Source organism: Trachemys scripta, chromosome 18 (assembly GCF_013100865.1).
Source record: "Trachemys scripta elegans isolate TJP31775 chromosome 18, CAS_Tse_1.0, whole genome shotgun sequence".
NCBI lineage: Eukaryota > Metazoa > Chordata > Testudines > Emydidae > Trachemys > Trachemys scripta.
The window spans coordinates 8231747-8248457 of record NC_048315.1 but is presented as its reverse complement, the minus strand read 5'-3'; the positions used below and the strand labels follow the sequence as shown (position 1 = coordinate 8248457).

General features: G+C 44.5%; 1 protein-coding gene across 7 annotated transcripts in view; it reads right to left on the bottom strand.

Moving 5' to 3' along the window:
* Positions 1 to 16711, bottom strand: part of CUEDC1 (CUE domain containing 1) — a 117369-nt gene that overhangs the window by 78742 nt on the left and 21916 nt on the right. For 3 of the 7 annotated variants that reach the window (XM_034752487.1, XM_034752492.1, XM_034752490.1), the window contains exon 2: positions 14338 to 14499. The exons of 3 other annotated variants lie outside the window; for them this stretch is intronic. The gene's annotated coding sequence lies outside the window, so the exon portion shown is untranslated. Of the gene's footprint in view, positions 1 to 12601; positions 12686 to 14337; positions 14500 to 16711 lie in introns of all 7 variants that reach the window. One more of the 7 variants, XM_034752491.1, reaches the window with a different exon arrangement.

The following is a 16711-nucleotide window of genomic DNA, read 5'->3' as shown; positions in this document are numbered from 1 at the left end:
GGGTTTAGTGTAGACCAAGCCTTAGAGGGTAAAGCTACAGTTCACTAAAAGTTGTAGTTTAAAGTTTGCTCTGTTTCTGTTGGCATCCCGACACAACGGACCAGAATTGTACATGGAAAATATATGGAGAGATTAACCTGGATTTAAAGTCAGTGTGATGTTCAAATAGGCTCTAAAACCCTTTTCAAACTTGGAAGCACAGCTTGGACAAATTGCAAAAATAAATAAAAGGCACAATAGATTAGGGCAAGTCTGAAGGTGGTACTAATTATAGAAAAGTTGAAGAGTCCAGGGTTACATGATTTTGACACATGAAAAGATGATCAGAAGAATATATAGGAAACAGAGTGTTAAACTTAGAAGTGGAGGGTAAGAGAAGGGTTGGAAGACCTAAAACTATCATACAAAAGGATGTGATTAGCGAGGAGTTTACGAGGAACTGCTTCAAGACAGACTAGAATGGAGAAGAAGGACTCGATGGGCCGACCTCACATAGATGAGATTAAGGCTAGAAGATTATGAGATTTCTCAATGGCAAGAGGAGCTGATGGCTTCCTTCCATTGTCTCATTTTGACAGACGCCTGAACTCTCTGGGTTCAGCCTAGACACAAACAAACAATAATGCTGCTGCTGCCTCCACCACCTCCTGCACTGATTTATTATGGCCGGCCACTGAGTAAGGATAAGGTCTTCCCCAAAACCCCATCACACTTCCATTTAATTTTTAATTAGCATAATTAATTTCCACATATAATTCACAATGCATTGCTGTCCAGATATTCAGGCCAACCCAGAGCAAAGGCTGCTGTCAGCCAATGGTAGTTCACAATTTAGAACAGGCCTAAATGTTGACATGATTATTTACTATTTGTATTGCGGTAGTGTCTAGAGGATCCATTGTGCCAGACACTGTACATACACAGAACAAAAAGATGGTCCCAGCTCCAAAAAACTTATAGTTGGAGTATAAGATGAGATATAATAGGTCAATACAACAAACAGAGGGAGAGCACAAGGAAACAACGAGACAATATTGGTCAGCATGATAGGTTGTGTTCCCAGCACACCAGCAGCCGAGCTTTCTGAAGGCATCACAGCAGAGGTCAGTTTTAAGGAGGGATTTATAGGAGGACAATGAGGTGGTTCTGCGAGTGTTTACAGGGAGCTCCTGCCATGCATAAGGGGCAGCATGGGGGAAAGGCTGGCATCGATACAAGTTGTATCTATGTGCAAGGATGCCAAATGAGTACCGTGGGACCGCTTTAGATAGTTGTGGGACAGGAAAGCAAACACACATTCTTTTCCATTCCCTTTCTGCCTTCCTCTCTCCAATCACCTCGATCTTAGTCATAACTAATAACAAAATAAACTGCATTTTTGTTAAGCTTCTAAATTTATACCACCTAGGCTGCATTTGTACCATTGGGAGGCTTGTCCCTATCTTTCCCTAAAATCTTAGAGGGAAGAAACCCTGTTAAATGGAGAACAAGTCCCAAATGTATATTAGGGGAGTTCATGAGCACATCTGTTTCCTCGACCATGGGCAACAACTCCAAACAGTGCTAGTATAATGGACTTAGTCACTACAGGATAACAAAACCACTGCTACATCTGCATTTCCAAGAGAATACTGCCGTTTCTAGTACTACCACAGAAATCTTGACTAAAACGGTTTTCATTCACCTATGCATTGCATTGTTATCCAGGTACGTCACTCCCTTAATTCCCACTGGAATCTTCATCCGAACCTGCACTGCCACTCCTCTATTGTCTCCGTAAATCCCAGCTCTACAGTCCAGCAAGTGGAGTAAGCTGCAGCCTGCCTCCACAACCATGTAAACAGCACAACTGCATTATCCCCCACACTCCACTGACACCACTTCCTCCATTGCAAGATCCAGTCCACATAAGTATTTCTATATTCCCCTCTCTGATCTCCCCATTTGTCTCGCTCGTTTCTACTCTGTCCCTTCACACAATCTGGATACTCTTGGTGCAACAGCTTTTTCCATCAACTCTCCATCTCATTTCAAATCCCCTGTGAAAACAATTTTTGTCACTTCCCTGTACCTGCTCTTCCTTTGTTTTCTCATCACTCACTTTCTAACCAAGTTTTATAGCCCCATAAAGCATTCAGGGACAAGGTTTGCAGGGAGCGAACCAGTTCAAAACGTTGGATTTCACTGCTTGATCTAATTTTAAGAAATGCAAGCTTCCAAAGTAATTCCACCTAATAACAGAGAGCCAGAAATATCCAGGTACCTCTAGCTTTGACATAAGAATGAAGAAAAATAAGGTTTGAAGGTGCTGCTATGCCTGATCAAGAATGAGCACACCATACCTTAAATGTTCCGAAGGATATTTACATATTCTGGGGATGTTACACTTATGTCAACTGTAAACTACCGCATAAAAATATTGGGAAAAAGAAGACATTGTTATAATTGACTCTATTATTAGGTAAAATGTTAAAATCCACTTCAAGACTGAATATCACTGCAACTTATCTAACAGATGGGACATGCTTCATTCTCCAGAGACGATCTAACTATTTTCTTATTTCTAGTCAGTTAGAAATTTGCTTTCATGTGACCAGACAGCAAAAGAACCTTTAAAACAGGTATGTATAATTAAACACACACTTAAATGCATCCATTTGCCTTAGTTAATAAAGGCCTGCTCTCTATCCCTGCCTCAATGTGGCCTTTCAAGAGGGACAGAGTAGCAAATGAGAAATTGACAAGCTGTCAGACAGAAGGAAGAAATATCATTTCCCAAAGTCAGAGCTCATTTTCTAGCAATAAAACCAGACAGAGCTGAAAGGAAATGCCAGGAGCACAGGCAGCAGCATCTCAATAGACAGACACAGCTGGCACAGACACCCATGTGTCCTGGCTGGGCTTCGCTTAAACGGGGACTATTAAGGGATATAGAGGCAGCCCCTTGGAATAATAAAAGCCATTTGCAAATGCAAGAATACAGCAGCTAGAAAGCAGGTTAGTACATGGTCTCAGACACCATCCAATGGTCCAGGGACATCGAGCACATCATCGGCCACCGACAGTACCAGGAGGCATGAGCCAGAGCGACATTGTTCTCCCACTACAAGAAAGGGGCCAAGTGACCTTCTCCGTTGGATCATATGAACTGGAACTCCATAAACTCCCTGAACATTAAATCTCACCAAATGAGGGTCAATCTATCCTCATCATCATATCCACTCATTATACTCCACACCCGAACATAGCCACTCTATGAACTTCATACCCTCGTATCTCAATGCCTGTACTTTGACCCATCACCTTTTACCCCCAATCGAGGATATTGCAGATTATGTATTCCTTATGCCACCTGATCTTAAACCAAACTTTGCACCCTCGATAATCTGTACGTTATTCCCTGATAACCAGAAACTTCTATGCTCAAGCTCTGTTCACTTTTTTTTTTAAACATCATCTTAAACTATCTTCTGACTGAAGAAAAGATGTCAGATAAAGATGAGCATGTTACATTGCAAAACAAAGTTATTTTAAGGGCACCACTTTCTGCCATTCCACATGTACTTGGCTAGCAACAAATTATGCACATGCACACATTGTTTGGTTGACATAAGATAATTATTTCAATATTTGAAAATAGAGGTAGTAAATATATATGTGACAATTACTGTCAATTAGCATTGGCTGAGTGGATGGCATAAGTGGCTGCAACCCCTGAAGAATCTGCTCAGCTGTTATTGGAAGATGCCCAATTTCCATCTGCAGGTGGTTTTTGCTGAATTGGAGGCCAGATTGTGAAACGGCCTATTTTTCAGCTAGAACAACAACAGATGAGAAAGGGAAACTACAATGTCCTCCCAGGTACCAAAAGGGAAGATCCCAGACGTCCATCCTTTTTACATTCTCCCTTTGTTCTTTTTCTTTTTCCGTCCTTCATCCTACTTCCTTCACGTCCTCTTGGACCCAGCTACTTTTGTGGCAAGGTCAAAGGACAGTGCAGAATACGTACGTTCATCTCATACACATTGCCACTCAATGTGGGGATTCAAAGACGTTTTTAGATTTTTTTGAGTTTGATGGTGAATTTCATCCTAGTGCAAAAGAGCCCACAAAAGGCTCTAAAGGACTTGGGTCCAGATCCTCAAAGGCATTTAAGTACCTAACTCCCATTGACTTCAGTGATTTCAATGGGAGTTTGGCACTGAAACACTTTTGAGGATTTGGGCCTTATGCCCTGTTCCAACACCCCTAGGAGTCAATGGGAATCTTTCCATTGACTTCAATAAGCTTGGGCTCAGGTCCTTAATACAGAGTTTTTACAGGGCATTGGTGTGAATTTCACAGTATTTCTTTGCTTCGTAATGCAAAGAGGATAACCTGCACTAAAAAAGAATACACCTCTACCCCGATATAACGCTGTCCTTGGGAGCCAAAAAAATCTTACCATGTTATAGGTGAAACCGCGTTATATCGAACTTGCTTTGATCAGCAGGAGTGCGCAGCCCTGCTTCCCCGGAGCGCTGCTTTACCGTGTTATATCCAAATTCATGTTATATCGGGTCGCGTTATATTGGGGTAAAGATGTATTATAAAGACAAAACGGCCCCATAGCCCACTCTGTAGAGGCTACGGTTATCAACATTCTCTGATTGCCATTGAACAGAGAGAAGAATTTTCCTCTCTGGGAAAAGATTTTCTTTCTACACATCATCTGAAGTTTGCGAGATCCAGAACTTAAATGCAGGTGGATTGACTTAAGCGAAGTTTCTATACACACATTGCAGGTTCCGGCAACTCAGCCTTGCCTAATCTTTCAGCGGCGAAGGCTCAAATCTGAGATTTTGGTCCTTTCCCTCAGCATTGCAGAATTGTGCATAACATTTTATTGCAGGGGCAAAAACACTGTCACTGTGAAGAAGCTGCATTAGGCTTAAACACTCTTGTGCTCTAAACTACTGCAGGAAAACAGACGTAACACTGCTTAAGACCAATTTTACTATATACCACTTTGGAGGCTGGAAGATGGAAATTGCTATCCGAGAACGGACTAATGATCCATCTACTCTGGTATCCTGTGACCGACAGTAGACAGTACCAGATGCTTCAGTAGAGACATAAGACTCCCCATTAACAGAGTATTTTGCAATAACCCAGTCATGGGGGAAAAAATTTCCTAACCCCAAGCACTTAGTGGTTAGTTTATTTCCTGAAGCATTAGGATTTGGTATCCCATGTAAACCTGTAGTCACCCTAATATTGAGGATATTCTTATTTTTCATATGAATGTCTAATCCTTTTTAAGCCCTACTAGGCTCCTTGCCTCAATGGCATCTTGAAGGAGTGAGTTCCACTGATTAATTAGGAGTGATGTAAAAAGAGCTTTACATTTGTTGCCTTTTTATTTGAATTGAGTGTCCCCTTGTTCTCCTATTATAAAAAGAGAGGCATCCACTTTATCTTCTCTGTACCGGTCATCATTTTATAAACTGACCTATAACTAATCTAGTATCTAGGAACTTATCTGGCCCCCATTACCACAGTATCTGAGCAACCTTATAACCTTAATGGATTTATTCTCACAACACCCCTCTGAGGCCTGGGCAGGGCTATTATTTCCGTTGTAGAGAGGGGGAACTGAGGCACAGAGACTAAGTGACTTGCCCAAGATCACATAGGAAGTTTGTCAGAACAGAGAACTGACCCCTGGGTCTCCTAAGTCCCAGGCTAATAGGTTACCGCCCTAACCCCTAGACCAGCAGTCCAAACCCCATTTTAATGGGGTCACCTGGGCCAGCATTAGACTTGCTGGGACCCAGGGCTGAAGCTGAAGCCCAAGCTCCACCTCCACCCAGGGTAGTGGGGCTCGGACTCCAGCCTCCTCTCCCCCCCACATCCCACTGGGATCATGTAGTAACTTCGTTGTCAGAAGAGGGTCATGGTGCAATGAAGTTTGAGAACCCCTGCCCTAGCCCATCCTTCCTCTCATCACTACTAGTGTCTCCTGCTTAAATTAATCAATCCTACCCTTTTACTTAAAAACATGACTCCTCAGGGCTCCAACACAAAAATAAAGAGAATCCAAAAATATCATGACTTTGCAAAAAAGAGTCTTGATATTTTAAGCCATGATATTGCACCCGCCCCCTCAAGTGATGATTTTTGGGGATAGCAGTACAAATGACTGCAAATAATCTCTATAAAATTATCTTTGCCAAAAAGAAAATGCAGATTTGTCAGGAAAGAAAAAACAAACAAATTTCAGCATGAGACACCGTGGCCTTTGTGAGGATTTGACTCTGCTTCTTCAAAGTCATTCTCTTTAAAAAAAATAATTGCTTCAGTTCTCGGTCTTTATTGAAAATCCAGTGCACAAAAGCAAATAGCCAATTTTCTGCAAAGTTTTCAGAGTGAGAAAAAGTTTTCCTGACATGCTGAGAAAAGGGGGAGGGGGTGGAGAACCATATCAAGGAAGGCAGAAACGACTAAGCTCTTTCCACACACTGAAAGGATAGAAAATGACTGGGAATTGCTCTGTATTCAAGGAAAGTATGTATTAAAAATGAATGCAGTTTCCCTACCAAGTTTATTGCAGCTATAAAAAAGGTCTCTCCTATTTGGACTATATTTTCTGATGTCCAAATTGAAACCCATTAGACTTTAATAGGCTTCAAGTAACAGAGGAAACAAATGAAATCATGGAATATTTAGTAATAAGCTACTCTGCTTTCTGCGAGAAGACAGCTGTGGCTCCCCAGGCCTGCAATCCCTCTGAGATCCCTTATCAAAAGGAGAGTGCTCCTCATTACTTGTCACATGGCTGCTGATAAATAGAAATACAAGAGGAACCCTATGCCATGTGGGAGGCGGGAACTCCAAGAGCCTCCATGTTTGCAAGAATGGCAGATCACTAAGCCATGTGCAAATGAAAGTGGACTTAAAAGGAAAGGAATTGCACCAGCTGTCTCCAAAGGGAACATTAATTAAAGGGGCAGCACTCCTACTCATTTGCCTTGGAGCTCAAATAAATATACTATGGGGAGCATGAAAGTTAGAGTCGCTTTTTCTTCCCACCATAAATAAAGCGGGGGGACGGGGGAGGGGCAGAGAACAAGATAGGGCTGTTGTTCTCACCCCACCCAGGAAACAGAGATTGGGCTCCGATACATTCAGAAGTTGGTGTTTATTTTAATTAATTAGTTACTCAAATTAATTTGTGCTGACTTTCCCAGTGCTAAAAGAGCAGCACAATTCAGCAGCAACATTACATACCATTATTATGGCCCTATTGTAATCTTATTGCAGCTGAGCCACAAGCCAATGGGAGTTGAGAGCACTCAGTCCCCCTGTAGGATCAGGCTTGACCAGCCCTCGAAGGTTGTGTTGCAGCGCTAACCTGTGTCCACACTGGAAAGGCTGCATTAGCAACCAGGCAAGCTTGCTTGCAGTATGCCCTATACTATTCTTTGTATTGAGGTAGCGCCCTGGAAGTTCTATTCATGGGCCGGGACCCCATGGTGCTAGGTGCTGTACAAACACAAAGCAAAAAGATGCACCCTGCCCAAAGAGCTTACCATACGCCTCTGATCATGGCACTATCATCGTTGCACATGACGACTGATGGGTTTGTGTGTGGAAAGGGGTTGAGTTAATGAAAACACTCGGGCTAAAACATGTGGCAATCCACCAGCGAAGACAAGTCCTAAAAGAGAGCGCCCCCTTTTCAGTAGTCTTTTAAAGGATGGACGGATGGAGCGAGCTCATGCTGCAGGGAGATGTCCCCATCCCAGGACCCCAAATAGCACGCCACCATGGCCTGCAGGTTTAAGACATGATGGCCTGATCCTGTAAAGGGCAGTGTCTGGACACAAACACCACCAGAGTTTACGGGAGATTTTATGCTATAGATCAGGGCTTCTCAAAGTCGGGCCGCCGCTTGTTCAGGGAAAGCCCCTGGCGGTCCGGGCCGGTTTGTTTACCTGCTGCGTCTGTAGGTTCGGCCAATCCCGGCTCCCACTGGCCACGGTTCGCCGCTCCAGGCCAATGGGGGCTGCGGGAAGCAGTGCGAGCCGAGGGATGTGCCGGCCGCACAACAATTAGTCCTTCACTCTTCCCCATACCAGTTCCCACATCCAGCCTTCATCTGAAGCCAGGGGGATTGTATTAGCGAATGTAAATACACATAGTCAATGCTAGAGTTGCATCCAGGGCTCCTGTTGCAATGCAGGAGACACTAGCCTGATCAGCAAGTCATCGGCATGTAGAATACCTGATGATTATAATGCAAGTTGCATGCCCAGGGGACCTGTCTAGTGTAGAGGTTTGCACTGAAGGAGCAAGCAATTAATCTCCATCATCTTTCATCAACAGTTTTCTATTCCTACTATAGTTGCTCACGAAAATACTGGATATGCATCCAGATTTTTCCCATAAGCAGCACAGCTTCAGATAACACAGTCAACCTCTGTAGATTCTCCCCCTGCACCTCCAATAGAGGGCACTCTGCATTGGTTTTGGAAGGCATACTCGAGCAAAACTGATTTCAGGTGCAAGTGCCAGTTGTGCTCTGTTGCCAGTGAACTCTTCAGGTCAGGGACACCATTATCCTCTGTGTTGTGTGTAAGCTGGGGCCAAAAGAGCTAATGCAATCCTTGGATGTGTAAACTGGTGAATGTCAAGTAGGAGTAGAGAGCTTATTTTACCTCTGTATTTGGCATTGGTGCAACCACCGCTGGAATACAGTGTGCAGTTCTGGCACCCACAATTCAAGATGTTGATAAATTGAAGAGGGTTCAGAGAAGAGACACAAGAATGATTAAAGGATTAGACAACATGCCTTAGTGACAGAGTCAAAGAGCGCAAATTATTTAGCTTAACAAAGAGAAGGTTAAGGAGTGACTTGATTACAGTCTATGAGTATCTACACGGGGAACAAATATTTAATAATGGGCTCTTCAATCTAGCAGACAAAAGTATAACACGATCCAATGGCTGGAAGTTGAAGCTAGACAAACTCAGACTGGAAGTAAGGCATAAATTTTTAACAGTGAGTAAGTAACCATTGGAACAATTTCCCAAGGGTTGTGGTGGCTTCTCCATCACTGACAATTATTAAATGAAGCTTGGATGTTTTTCTAACAGATCTGCTCTAGGAATTATTTGGGGGAAGTTCTGGGGCCTGTGTTAAACAAGAGGACAGAGTAATGGTGGTCCCTTCTGGCTTTGGAATCTACATGTGGTGGAAGGATGGTCTAGGCTTATGGCACTAACTGAGGACTTTGGGAAGCTGGGTTCTGGTCTACTTTGCCACAGGTTTCCTGGGTAACCCTGCATGAGTCACGGGGGCTTGTCTTCACTGCAGTTAACGGGGGCTCACTCAGGTGTTGCCCCTAACCTGGCTCCCACACACACAAACTCTCTCACTCAAATGTGGTGGTGCTTGAAACACAACACCCATCCTGGACTATAGGCTAAAGCCTGACCACTGCTTACATTCAAGCTGGTACCCAGTGCCAATCACCTGAAGTAACTCTGCAGTGAGGACATACCCTGGGTCTTGCTGTGCCTCAGTTCCCCGTCTGTAAAATGGCGATAACGGCACTGCCCTATCTCACAGGGTGTTGTCCGAATAAATACATTAAAGACTGTGAGATGCTCAAATGTACAGTGATGGGGCCACAGGAATACCCCGGATAGACAGACAGTATGTAGATGGGGTAGGCAACTCTTTGCAAAGTGCTGCATTAGGAAATTCCCAGACACAAAAGAGTTCAAGTTCAGCAAGGGAAATAAGAGTGTTCATCCATCTCCCCTGTTTTTGGCAAGCAGGCACTCCCTTTATAGCCATACATATGGACAACTAAATACAATATACTGTTCAGAGATACTCTCCAGCTGTATTGGTTTACAAGGCTGGCAGTCGATTGCTCAGGACTGGCCACGGCACTGGTGTTTTACTAATCAAGAACGAAACAAGCTAACAAAACTCCCACTACTAAAGCCCAGCTGCTTTGCTCCTGAGCTTGGGTAGGCGAGTTCATCTCTAAGGGGTTTGTGGTTAAGGTATAACAATTTGGTGTGTATCTTGCCCTTCCTCACTGCAAACCATCAAGTAGTTTTGTCTGTCACACAACAGAACATCCCAATTGGAAAAAGCTCTGGTACCAATAAGCTGTTTTATAGCCTTGCTCAGGAAATGCTGTCATTCTGTACTTGGTTGCTTGCTTCCAAAGACCACACAGCTGTACTTCGTATAAATCCTCTTAAGCGCAGAGCTTTGCATCGCTTTTTCTCCATGCAATAACCCCATAAGTAGGTCACATACTGCATCAGACCTGGATCACTACTGACTTTTCCCCCAGGAGTAGAGCATGCTTCCTGCAGGGGGAACAGGACTGGGACTCAAACATGCATCTCCTGGCCATGGGAGAGTAAAGAGCAGCTCTACAGCTTTACCCCAAAGCCTTTGCATGCAAAGCATACATGAAACAGAAGGCCAAATTCTCTGCTAGTACAAATTGGCACAACTCCATTAACTTCAATGGAGATGAACCAATTTACACAGTCTGAGAATTTCAGATTGGAGTGGGGAATCACTGTGAACTGATGTACTAAAAATATGAATACTTTGCATTTGTATAGCCCCTGTAATCCAAAGATCTCAAAGCAACTAAGCCTTAAATAGTTTCACAAATGGAGAATCTTAGGTACAGAATATTTTCCCTAGGGTTGCAAAGAGAACACTGACAATCAGTGGGCAAGCCAATAACTGTTATTAGTATGTAATTATTTATATTGCTGTAGGCCCTCAGGGACCAGGGTCCCATTGTGCTAGGTGCTGTACAAATGCATTAACAAAAAGACAGTCCTTGCCCCAAAAAGCTCACAATCAAAGTAGGAACAGGAAACGGGGGAAGAGATGGGGGAAGATTCCCAATGCCCTGCTCCTAACTGCTAAACCTGGATGTCTCACATACATCTGAGCAAAATTTAAACACATACTCCCTGCAAGGAGCTTTTTATCTCAGTGATATTTTCTTGTTGGAATTATTCTACAGAACAGAAATAGGACTTTTCAGCTTGGAAAAGAGGAGACTAAGGGGGATATGATAGAGGTATATAAAATCATGAGTGGTGTGGAGAAAGTGAATAAGGAAAAGTTATTTACTTGTTCCCATAATATAAGAACTAGGGGCCACCAAATGAAATTAATGGGCAGCAGGTTTAAAACAAATAAAAGGAAGTTCTTCTTCACATGGTGCACAGTCAACCTGTGGAACTCCCTGCCTGAGGAGGCTGTGAAGGCTAGGACTATAACAGGGTTTAAAAGAGAACTAGATAAATTCATGGAGTTTAAGTCCATTAATAGCTATTAGCCAGGATGGGTAAGGAATGGTGTCCCTAGCCTCTGTTTGTCAGGAGGATGGAGATGGATGGCGGGAGAGAGATCACTTGATCATTACCTGTTAGGTTCACTCCCTCTGGGACACCTGGCATTGGTCACGGTCAGTAGACAGGATACTGGGCTGGATGGACCTTTGGTCTGACCCAGTGTGGCCATTCTTATGTTATTATGTTCTATGTTCTTATCCATACATGCCATGCAATATTTAAAAACAAGCAAGAACCAAAGAAATAAAGAGTGCAATGGCCTTTATGAATTAACCAGCTAACACAAGCTACGTTTAAAGTCAGCACAAAGAAGTTATTGCACATTGGTGGCTCAAACTCTCCAGCATACATAGACTGCTCTAGGCACGGCAAAGAGAACAGCACTGGGATGCAGTTTCAGGTAACTGCTGAGCTGATTATGTCTGTGAATTGGGCTCTCTTAGGGCAAAGAGCAGCATAGCAAGTACCGAGAAAGCAATGAGCTGGTAGGCAAGCAGCGTGCTGGTGAAGAGACATCGTCATGCAGCTGCTGTCTCTGCAAGTTCATCAGGCAACAAGGTTAGAACCAAGTGGAATGTTCCTGCATTGTGCCGTCCGCCCTTGGAATTTAAAATACTGGCCACCTACATGAATTACCTACCCAGGCCTTTCCCCAAAATAAATAACAACATTAATTCCACAATGACTGGGCTAGAACGAGATGCAAAGACAGTCTGGGGGAAGATATGTGAGATGAATTCATACACGACAAACTGCATCAGAGACAATAAATGTATGTTTGTCCAGCACCTTTAATCCAGAAGGATCTCAGGCAATTTACAGACTGAATTTATAGACTATACAGCGTTCACTCACTTGCCATGAAGTGCAGCCACTTCTGGGGTGGAAAATGGTAGCTGTTTAATAGCCCACAGAGAAGCGGAAAAATACTGATACACTTCCCCAGTTTAAATTAGAAAGGAGACTATTTTGAGCAAGCAAAATGCCATTGCCCACATTGAATTGTAGCATGGACTTTGGTGTGGACACCCTTTCCCCATAACAATGTAAGGGCACTGCCTTTTCTACAGCTAGGTATAGCCAAGATTAGTTTGCAGCAAAGCCTTCATCTTGAACATACAGTCCCAGCACACAGATAGCACAATCACCAAGTTGAAATCTCACATCTAAATAGGAATTCTACTTCAAGCCAATGTGCTTCCCAAAGACTTACAGAAGTGGTCTTGTATTTGCCCAACTGAGAAGTCTGACTCTCTGTGGGTCCAATCCTGCAGTGGCTTCATGCTTGAGACTCCCACTGAAATTAATGGAATAGGGACTCGTAACAGGGCCTTGGAGCATGTGCACATCTCAGTACACCTTCTGCAGCCCTTTGAAACTGGAGCTGTAGTTGCAGCTCCCATGCCTGCTCCCAGCCACACGCCCTAGAGGGAACCACACATAAAGCTTCCGGCCTCCTGGGCACAGCAGCAGATGGGCGGGACCCAGAGTCAGGGAAAGCGCTCTCAACACCTGTCAGGGCAGGAAGCAGGAGCTGGCTGTAATGAAAATTCAGCCAGGAAGCCCTGGAAGAAGGGTTATAAGGACTGTGAAGAAACCTGAGGGCTCTGAGGGGCTGGAAACAAGGGCCAGACAAGGCCCTGAAGGGCCGCAACACCAAGTGGGACACTTTGTTCTGAATCTTGGTTTCTAAGGTCAAGAAAAATCCTGAGCAAAGGGAATGAAGTGGTGCCATTGCTTGGAGCACAATTTTCCCTTCCCCAGCTGGTGGTTCAGCCCACCAGCTCACACAGCTACTCATACCCAGCCTCTGCACATTACATTCATCTCAGGAAGAGAAGGTTGTTTCATCATTCACGCTGCCCAAAACAGGTGCCACACTAGGTGAGTCAGAGGCTCAGCTCTTCTCTCGCCAACTTCTGCACCACAGCGTGAAAAAGCAATTGAGCTGCTGCAGCTCTTCACTACCACATGCTCTTCCTGTTGTGGCTAAGCGACAGCGCATCTGCGTCAAATCGCCGCAACAGGTAGACCACTAACAGAAGGGGAAAACCCACATGAGGAAAGAGTCCCTGACACAAGCAAAATGACACACAGACAAACACACAGTGTTCAGCGCTGCGATTGTAAGATTCTAATCTAACTTTTATTAAAGCATCAGAAATTCTAGAGGCAACACCAGAGCTCACACACGCATAGCCCTTAACTCATCACCTCCCATCCTTCCCCTGCTCCGATTTGTCCTGAGCGCCTACTGTTTCTCTGAACAAATGAACTAGGTGGGGTTAAGGCAGGGTGATTGAAATATTGCAGAACTGCTGGAGACAGGAGAGTGAGGTGATCTGCACTACTGGCTCCAAAAGGCGTAGGCGGCTCTAGCCCAGAGTGGATAGGAGAGTACATTTCAAACCCAGCACACAGCTCAGCACCACTGGCAGTGTCTGCTCAGCACTGACAGCACAGGAGGTAGCTTAGCGAAGCATTGCATTGCTAGAGAGGGATGGGGAAGCTAACTTCACCGGCCTGCCTCACAGCTGGCTCTAGCAATTGTGGTCAGGCCTACAAAATGATTTCCCACCCATCTCCACCAGACAACAGCCAGTTCTTGTCCACTAGAGGCAGGACTTTCAAACACACTAAGCACTGGTCTAACTCTGCTCTGACTGACTTCTATAGAACTGCAGTTTGGCCAACACTGAGTACTTTTGAAAATCCCAGGTTTGCTGTGGCTTAGGTATGCAAGATGTTAGTTTAAAAGACTGCATGTCAGAGCTTGTAATTCGTTCTTTGATTAGAATTCTGGACAGCCTCCTCGTATTCTGCGCTCTTTGGTTTGCATCTTAACTGCCCTGATACAGGTGTGCCTATAAGCTGGATACAGGGAACAAGGAAAAGTTATGGTACCCAAAGGCATTCATTTTTAACTACTAGGTAATAACTTAATGTTACCCATTGTTCAGTGTGTTTCACATTCCTCCCCCTCTGTAGCTGATCCACAGAGGATAACTGCCTGCTACTGCTCCCAGCTGATGGAGTTACTCCTTCGGATCAAGTGGCCAAGATCTCTGGTTTGGTGCTGAAGTTTCTCAGTTCAAACCCTGCTGATGATGCCTACATGGGGAAAGTTGCAACATTTATAAATATTAACCATCACAACACAGAGGCAATTATCCCCATTGTATAGTTGGGAAACTGGGGGCTAAGTGACCTGTGCAAGGTCACAGGGAGAGCCAGCGCTGGACCAGTGATTGAAACTCAGGCATTCCTGGCTCCTAGCCCGGGCTCAGATTACGTCTAATGGCCAGCATAGCACATTAATTGCCCAGAGGATGCTAAGACAGAGCAGTCAGGGGTGGATGCGACACAGTGGGCGGGATTAGCTTCCTCTCTAGTTTACTGGAGCACCCAATACATTGACTCCCAAGGAAACAGCTCCTTGCCTTCTTCAGCAGCTGATAAAATGCAATGAGGAGAGACACACAACAGGAAGAACTAGGCAGACAAAGTTCATCTTGCTGTTTTAGTGGACATTTCTAAAGGGCTAGATCAAGCCACACAGAAAAAGCTGGGTTTCCAAACGCCCCCGAATTATATCCTGGTGGTGGGGTCCCATTATCTGATCTTAGACCTGGGTCCAGGTTCTGTGGCTTGGGTCCATTTTGCTAACCCAAGGTATCTAAAAACATTTCCGTCAACATCCAGCACTTTCCTCTCCCCCTCTCCTTCCCTCACCCTCTCTCTTAAGCAGACTGAGGAGTTAGCAGCAGGGGGAATTAAGGAGCAGCCCTAGGAGAATCCCCTAGGGTGACCAGATGTCCCGATTTTATAGGATACTGGGCTAGATGGATCTTTCGTCTGACCCAGTATGGCCGATCTTATGTTATGTTAACCTAGGCCTTCATCCTGCACTTATGCGCATGAGCAGTCTCTATAGACTCAAGGCCCTTGTCTAGCACTAGCTAGATCAAGCCATAGTCAACAGTCCTGATATTTGAGGCTTTGTCTTCTATGAGTGCCTATTACTCCCCACCCCCGTCCCGATTTTTCACACTTGCTCTCTGGTCACCCTAGAATCCCCACAACCTTATCCTTAACAGTCAAATCTAAAGCGAGAAAGCCCCATTATTGGGCATTTCCAGGCTGCCCACCCCTATCATTCACAGCACTGGGATGGGAAACTGGCTTCTCTCCCCATAAAAAGAAGAACAGGAGTACTTGTGGCACCTTAGAGACTAACAAATTTATTAGAGCATAAGCTTTCGATGCATATACATCCGAAGAAGTGGGCTGTAGTCCACGAAAGCTTATGCTCTAATAAATTTGTTAGTCTCTAAGGTGCCACAAGTACTCCTGTTCTTCTTTTTGCGGATACAGACTAACATGGCTGTTACTCTGAATTCTCTCCCCATGACTTTCTATTATCATTCACTGCTAGTTAGCAACAAAGCCAGGACACTAGCAAGGAAGAAAGTTAATTAACAAATAATATCACTTTAAAGGCAGTTCTTTCTAGAATCCTGCTATCTCTCCCTTCCCCCCTCCCTTGTTTAGATGTTCTGGGCTTGCTGCTTGTCAAAGGTGCAGAGCACTCAACTGCAGCTGAAGTCCACCTCTGGAAAAAGGCAGGCCCTGAGTGCTTTTCTAGACACACAGTTTCTCCACCCAATCCTTCAGCAGTGGGAGCTATAATTAACACATGCTATAACTAGCCGGCAACACTCCCAGGGGTTTGCAAGAACTTCATTTCTGACTGCATTTGGGCCAAGGATGCATCGAATCTCGCCCTCCCCCAGTTCTTTTCATGCCGAATGGAATTATCTTGGTGGCCAAAGCTTTACAGCTTTCACGGAAAAAGATCCCAGGGACTTTTACACCAAAATGTGACACTGAGCGGTGTGATGGCAACTTGCCAGATGCTGGGAGGCTGCGCCTAAGGACAGAGAGTTGAGAATGGCAAATAAACACAGTGCTAATACCTGCTGGGGCTTGTAATCTCCCAGATAAAGGAAGAGAAAGTATTCCGAGGCAGAGGGATGAAAGGCTGCAGTTTATTTATCACCTTAGCCCTCGCCTTGTGCTTACAGGGAGAGAGAGGCCAGCAGTCGCGTTTTAGGAATCCATTGGCTGTATCTGACCCTCCAGCAGTACTTTGGGCGCCCATCCCGCTGCCCCCATTTTCACAAGGAGCAGGTGAAAAGAATACATGAAAAGTACCTACAGCATTGAATGGGACTCTCAGATTTTAAGGCCAGAAGGGACCATAAGATTACCTAGTACAACCTCCTGTGTAACATGGGCCATACAATTTCATCTAGTAATTCTT